Raw genomic sequence first — 7,487 nt, forward strand, 5'->3', positions numbered from 1 at the left:
TGCCTGATCTAAAATTATATTATAAAGCATCAGTCATCAAAACTGTTTGATATTGGCTAAGAAACAGAGTGGTGGACCAGTGGAACAGACTAGGTGTAAAAAGAGATGATTATGGTAACCTGCTGTTTGATAAACCCAAAGAGTCTGGCCATTGGGATAAAAACTCCCTCTTTGATAAAAATTGCTGGGAAAATTGGAAGTTAGTATGGAAGAAACTTAGATTAGACCTTTACCAAGATAAAATCCAAATTTTTACAGGACACAGACATAAAAAACAATACTATAAGCAAATTAGAAGATCAAGGACTAGTCTACCTGTCAGATCTATGGAAAGGGGAACAGTTTATGTCTAAGGAAGAGTTGGAGAACATCACCAAAAACCAATTAGATGATTTCAATTACATTAAATTAAAAAGCTTTTGCACAGATAAAACCACTATAACCAAGATCAAAACAAATGTAGTAAATTGAGAAACAATCCTTACAACTAATGATTCTGACAAAGGACTCATTTCTAAAATATACAGAGAACTGAGTCATATTTTGAAACAAAAAGTCATTCCCCAATTGCCAAATGGTCAAAGGATATGCAAAGGCAATTTACAGATGAGGAGATCAAAGCAATCCATAGCCATATGAAAAAAAGCTCTAAATCATTAATTATTAGAGAAATGCAAATAAAAGCTTCTCTGAGGTACCACCTCACACCTCTCAGATTGGCCAATATGACCAGGAAGGATAATGATCATTGGTGGAAGAGTTGTGGGAAATCTGGGACACTATTATACTGTTGGAGTAGTTGTGAACTCATCCAACCCTTCTGGAGAGCTATTTGCAACTATGCCCAAAGGGCAACAAAAATGTGCATACCCTTTGACCCAGTAATACCACTACTGGGTCTATACCCTGAAGAGATGATGAAAAAGGGTAAAAACATTACTTGTACAAAAATATTTATACCAGCCCTGCTTGTAGTGGCAAAGAATTGGAAATCAAGTAAATATTCTTCAATTGGGGAATGGCGTAGCAAACTGTGGCATATGTATGTCATGGAACACTATTGTTCTATTAGAAACCAGGAGGGACGGGATTTCAGGGAAGCCTATAGGCATTTGCATGAACTGATGCTGACTAAGATGAACAGAACCAGAAAAACACTGTATATCCTGACAGCAAAATGGCAGTGATATTCAAACTTGAAGGACTAGCTCATTCCATCAGTGCAGCAATCAGGAAAAATTTTGGGCTGTCTGCAAAGGAGAGTGCCAGCTGTATCCAGATAAGGAGCTGTGGAGTTTGAACAAAGTTCAAGGACTATTCCCTTTAATTTAGAAAAAAAACAGGTATCTTATTGTCTGATCTTGTCACCTCTTAGACTTCTCTTCTTTAAGGATATGATTTCTCTCTCATCACACACAATTTGGATCAAGGTACAGCATGGAAACAATGTAAAGACTGACTGATTGCTTTATGGGGGGAGGGAATCAAGATGGGGGGGAATTGTAAAACTGTAATAATATCTTTAATAAAAATTAATTTAAAGAAAAGAAAAAAAGACTTGAGCTTAGTGCAATTTCTGAAATGTAAATACAAGAGTACAACAAAATCTAGTAAAGTAAATTTATTGAAGCAAATGTTGAACTAGATTCTAACAAAAGGAAAAGATATAAAGGTCCCTTCAAAGCCTAAATACTTCAAAGAGTGGTGAGTAAGTTAAATAAGAAAAACACAGAAGACCCTGGGGGTATGGATTGATTTTCTTTTGAGGGTTTTAAAGAGAAAAAATGAAAGAAGTCACTAGTGTTGAAAGGAAGGAGTAGAACTTGCTTTTTCTCATAACTGATGTTAAGAAGAATAAATGCAAGGGGCAGCCAGGTGCCACAGTGGAGGAGGAGGAGGAGGAGGAGGAGGAGGAAGTACTGGGGAAATAGGCAACAGAGGAACACCATTTTAATATGAAGCAGATAAAAGATGAACACTGACACGTACAGGTTTGGTGTAGAGATATAGGAGACTCTGCAGGGTAACAAGGTGGGGGTAGGAAGAAGGTCTTGATATGAAGGATAACACTGGGGAAGAAAAGTGCCACAAGTTAAACAAATTTCTTGATCCTGAAAGGTTGATTAAAGGGGGGGGGCAGAGAAAGAATAGAACGCTGTGTAAGGAGGGCTACCTTAGATTTCCTCTTAGAAAATGGGGAATAGGGTGGCTAGGTGACACAGTGGATAGAGCACTGGCCCCGGAGTCAGGAGGACTTTAGTTCAAATCCCACCTCAGACATTTAATAATTACCTAGCTGTGTGGCCTTCGGCAAGCCACTTAATTCCATTGCTTTGCAAAAAAAAAAACCAGAAAGGAAACTGGGGAATAGCTAAGCAAATTGTGGCATATGAATGTAATGGAATACTATTGCACTACATTATTTCAGAGAATGTAGCATGACAGGAACTAGCAGAGAATGAAATGAGAAGGACCAGAGGATCACTTTATCAAAGTACAACACTCAAGAATTTTTTTTAATCCTTAACTTAAATAATAGAAAAATAGCAATTTTATGTACAAAAAAGCACAAAAAGGACATTATAAGTAAACCATGAATGGTCATTTCATATGGCTTGCTTTTTATAAAGTATAGAATAAATTCTACACATTACTTTCAAAATTGTCTTGCTCACCTCTGCTTCCTTTTGAACTGCTATTTTTTCTCCTCTGTATGTATTTAAAGACATTTAAATGATTCTCTTGTATTTTTGACATTACGACTTTCACCCCATGATTTCCCCCCTGCCCCTCTGTCACATACACATTGAAAAGAGAGAAAGAAAAAACCAGTACGAATGCAAAAATGAATTCACACAATGGCCATGCCCAAAAATTTCTCTCTAGCCCTCGCTCTGGGCAGGTAGGTAGCCTACTTCATCAAAGGTCCTTAAAAAAAAACATGGTCATAACATTGATCAGTTCCTGAGGCTTTTGATATTTTTATTTAAAGACAATAACACAAATTTCAATTTGAAAGAATTTCTACTTGTTTAGTACCTAATGCATCACTTTACAAGAAAAACTTCTTTCTTCCACTTCTATTCTCTCTTAGGGTGTTACATATAAAATAAGCCCTACCCCTTTGGAGAATTAGCCTGAATAAACTATAGGGAAAGAAATGTGTTTGTCTCTTGCAAACTAGCTGCAAACTGTATTGCATAGTAACATCACAATTTTTCATGGGAGACAGAAAGCTTCACTGTTTTCCTTTAAAAACTGAATTCAAGATTGGGGTTAAAATTGTAAAACTCAAATAATATCTTTAATAAAAATTAATTTAAAAAAATTGAATTCAACTGACACTGAACATTCATTTGCATTGCAATATCAATGAAACAAGACTTAGGGATAAATATCTCTTATCTCTCACCTTCAAACACACACACACACACATAAACACACAGACACAGAAAGACAAATACACAAACACACACACACACACACACACACAAAGACACAGCCCAAAATACCTTTTCTAAGATCATTAGATCATTTCCCTGAATTTGTCTATTTCTTTTAGTTAAATACAGAGCGGGAGCTAAGGAAAGGCAAGAATTGGCTTAATGTTTAAAACTATGTACATATTTATACATCAAGTTCCCCCTCCCCACAAAGTCTGCTGGATACCCCAAAGTATTCAGACAGGCTTCTCTAGAAACAATAATTAGAAAAGCTTTCCATGGCTCTTCCCAAAACTGGTCAAGAACAAGACAAGTAGGAGGTGGGTGAGAGAAAAATTTTCCTCCTGCACCTACTTGGGGTCAAAAAAGACCCTTTCCCACTGCAATCAATTTATCAGCTGTCTAGTTTATCACATTTGGGATTTTTAAATAATAATTTTTAAATTTACCAACTAAAAATGTGCCCATTAATTGACCACTTGCCCTCATCTCCCTAGAGATGTGGTTGGTTAGTCCCCATTCACATCCTCCTCCTGCTTCTCTCAGGTAGATACTTGAAAAGTTAGGAACTGATTTTCACAAAGGACACAAACAATTCATCCCACCAGGCCATTTGCTCCCTTCAGCATGGGCCTCCTAGTTTTCTTACCTCCTGAGAACTGGAAATCCCACTTTTCCCCCTTCAAGTTCCCCCCTTTCTGTCATAAGAAAAGCTGGCCCCAAGGGCCTCAGCTTTCAGGCCAGCCCACCCCGAATGAAGGGGCTCCACACAGCACCGCCTTCCCCCCATTACCATTTCCCTATCAAGACAACCAAGACAAGGATGGGGACATAAGCTTACTCTTTGCTTGTTTCTCCCAAAGATTCCTGCAGATGGACCCATCCCATTCTGGTGGGCTCCCGGTTGCTCTTTGTGATGAATCAGATCCTAACTCCTAAATAATTTTTCTCCAATCTCATTGCCTCCCCAAATAAAATTCTACAACATTCACAATAAATTCATGAAACAATTAAATTTAACATTTCTCCCCCGGCACCCCATCTCTTTTTCCCTTTCCGTTTCTTAGTCAGATTCTACACATTCTGGGAAATTACCAGATTCTAGTGAAGAGATTGCGGGCACATGCAGATTTCTTTTCTGAATGAGTTTTGAGAAAAATGTTCCAAAACCTCAGGCTCTTATCTCCAGACCCTGTAACTATGGTCTGGCCATCAGGAGACAATGCCATATACAGAACTCGATAGCTGTGACCTGGGAGTTTGGCTACCTGGTTCATAGAAGGGTATTTCCCGATGATGATGTGGTTTTCTGAGTAGCCGTGAGTACTGACCATCTCATTGTCTTGCTTGGACCAGGCCAGATTGCACACTTGGGAACCCGTATCGATGCACTGGAGGGGATGGCCCTCAGGATATTCCAGAAGCGGATGCAGCAGTCAACTGAACCAGATCCTGATGCCAACAGGCCATGCTGGTGGGGAGACCACACAAGGGCTTTCACAGCTGCCTTATGATTGGTGTACTGCTGGAATGGCTTTAAACTACGAGAATTCCAGATTTGGAGCCTGTTGTCGTTTCCACCAGAGGCCAGCAGTTGGTGATCTGGGGACCACCTCAGTCCACATACCTCCTGCTTGTGGCCTTTCAGCTTGCGTTGAGAGTGCAGGGAATATGTTCGGATGTCTCTCTGGAGGATCTTTCGGTCTCTGCTCCCTGAAGAAATCTGGTCCCCATTCCAGGCCAATGAACTGACCCTGCCTGTATGACCCTGCAGTGTATTCACTTTCTTTTGAGTTGTCACGTACCAGATCTGCAAAAAGCCTCTGTGTGTGCCAACCGCCAACAAGAAGCCACTTTCAAACCAGTTCACTGAGGTCACAAAATCATCTTCCACAAAAAGGTCACACAGTTTAAATATCTGGCTTGTTGTAGCATTCCACAGGTAAACACAGGTGTCCAGGCCCACCGTGACGACATTGAGCCGAGACCAATCCAGCAGGTTCAGGTAGTAGTCATCACAAAAGTCAAGGGCCTGGAGGATTTTGAATGGCTTCTTGGAGATGTTCCTGGTGAACAGCTGTATGGATATTAGTAAGGTCTGACTTTCGTTGCTGAGAGGCAAGAAAACATAAGGTGAGACTTCACTGTCGGGGTTGTAGCTCCTATGGGACATGTTACATGAGTAGGTGAAAAGATTCTTTTTATTCTGCTACAGATACAGCTCTTGGTCTTCTATTTTGGGATCCTGGAGTTTCTGGATCCCTGCTCCCAGGAGCTCATTCTTCAACAGGGCAGAATAGATGAGTTCACTTTTTTTGCTGCCCAAGTTAGGATCATTGGTTTGGGGTGTCAGACTGGGAAGTCTCTCAGAGTCATCCTTGCTATAGAAGTTCAGGCCCCAGGTGGCTCCAGCCCTAGAGGAAATGAAGTCAATCTGATAGAAGAATTTTGAAGGGAATTCAAACCTGAGGAGAAAGAGTAAGATCAGTCCAGGATAGGCCTGTGGTCGCAGGTGGCCCATAGGGCAATTTTATGTGGCCCAGTTGTGGGTTTACTAAATGCTTTAGGAAATGAAGATGGGCTACCAAAGAGTTCTCCCTAAAATGGCAAATCAAATTATTTTGTCTATTGTTTTAATACAAATTTTAGAAGTAATCTTGCACAACCCTTGTCTAGGAGAAACAATGTCTGGGGATGACTTCGGAATGGTCATGGTGAGACTCTGATTGGAGATGTCTTTCAGGATCTTGGGATATGGGAAAGGCCGAAGCAGAACAACCTCAGATTGGGAACACTAGGTCACATGGACAAGCTCAGTCTAGGAGAAGACCGTTCTTTTGAACATGGTCCTTAAGCAAATGTTTGGGATCAGTGTAAGAGAAGATGCCTCTCCGAGGTCTGTCCTTTGTCCCTGGAACAGGACTCGGGGGCTCTGACCACATTCAGATCCTGATTGCAGTCTAGGAACCACATAGAACAGCAGGGCCCCCACCCACCTCAGCAGTGTGGCAGAGGGGTACGCTTGTGGTCATTCACAGACCAGGAGGGAAGACAGAGATTGCACACAGAGATGCTTGTGGGGAAGTTTCCCAATAACACTCAAAAGCTCAGGAAGCACCCCCAAACCAGGCACAGGCTGGAGAAATGAGAAAACAGAGAAAAAGAGGAACATCATTGAGAAATACATTGTCGATGATACCAAGAAGGATCAAAATACTCAATCTGAAGATAAGGAAATACAAGCTCCTGCATGTAAAGACTCCAAGAAAAACGGAAATTGGGCTCAGGCTATGAAAGAGCTCAAAAAAGACTTTGAAAATCAAGTGAGGGAAACAGGAGAAAAATTTGGAAAAGAAATGAGAGATGCAAAAAGAAGTCAGCAGCTTAGGCAAGGAGATTCAAAAAACTGCTGAAGAGAATAACATGTTAAAAACCAGCATAGGTCAAATGGATAAAACAGTTCAAAAATAATTGAGGAGAAGAGTGCTTTAAAAAGCCAATCTGCCCAGATAAAAAGAGATAAGAAAGCTCTCTGAGGAAAACAAATCCTTCAGATGCAGAATGGAACTCAGGGAGGCTGTTGATTTTATGAGAAAGCAAGACACAATACTTCAAAACCAAAAGAATGAAAAATTAGAAGAAAATGTGAAAAATCTCGTTGAAAAAAAATGACTTATCTGGAAACCAGATTCAGGAAAGATAATTTAAAAATCCCTGGAATACCTGAAAGTCATGAGCAGGAAAATAACCTTCACATCATTTTTAAAGAATTCTTACAGGAAAATTACACAGTTATCCTAGAAGCAGAGGACAAAATAGAAATGGAGAGAATCCACTGATCTCCCCTGGAAAGATATCCAAAGAAAAAACAACCCCCCAGGAATATTATAACCAAGGTCCAGAATTTCCAAGTCAAAGAGAAAATATCACAAGCAGCCAGAAGGGCACAGTTCAAATATCGTGGAGCTGCAGTCAGGATCACACAGGACTTAGCAGCAAGTACATTCAAAGCTTGTAAGTCTTGGAATATAATATTCCTGAAGG

General features: G+C 40.2%; 1 pseudogene; it reads right to left on the bottom strand.

Annotated features, from left to right (window-relative positions):
- Positions 1–4,265: 4,265 nt before the first annotated feature.
- LOC141498719 (fizzy-related protein homolog pseudogene) lies at positions 4,266–5,964 on the bottom strand (annotated as a pseudogene).
- Positions 5,965–7,487: the final 1,523 nt, after the last annotated feature.

Source organism: Macrotis lagotis, chromosome X, assembly GCF_037893015.1.
Source record: "Macrotis lagotis isolate mMagLag1 chromosome X, bilby.v1.9.chrom.fasta, whole genome shotgun sequence".
Classification (NCBI taxonomy): Eukaryota; Metazoa; Chordata; class Mammalia; order Peramelemorphia; family Peramelidae; genus Macrotis; species Macrotis lagotis.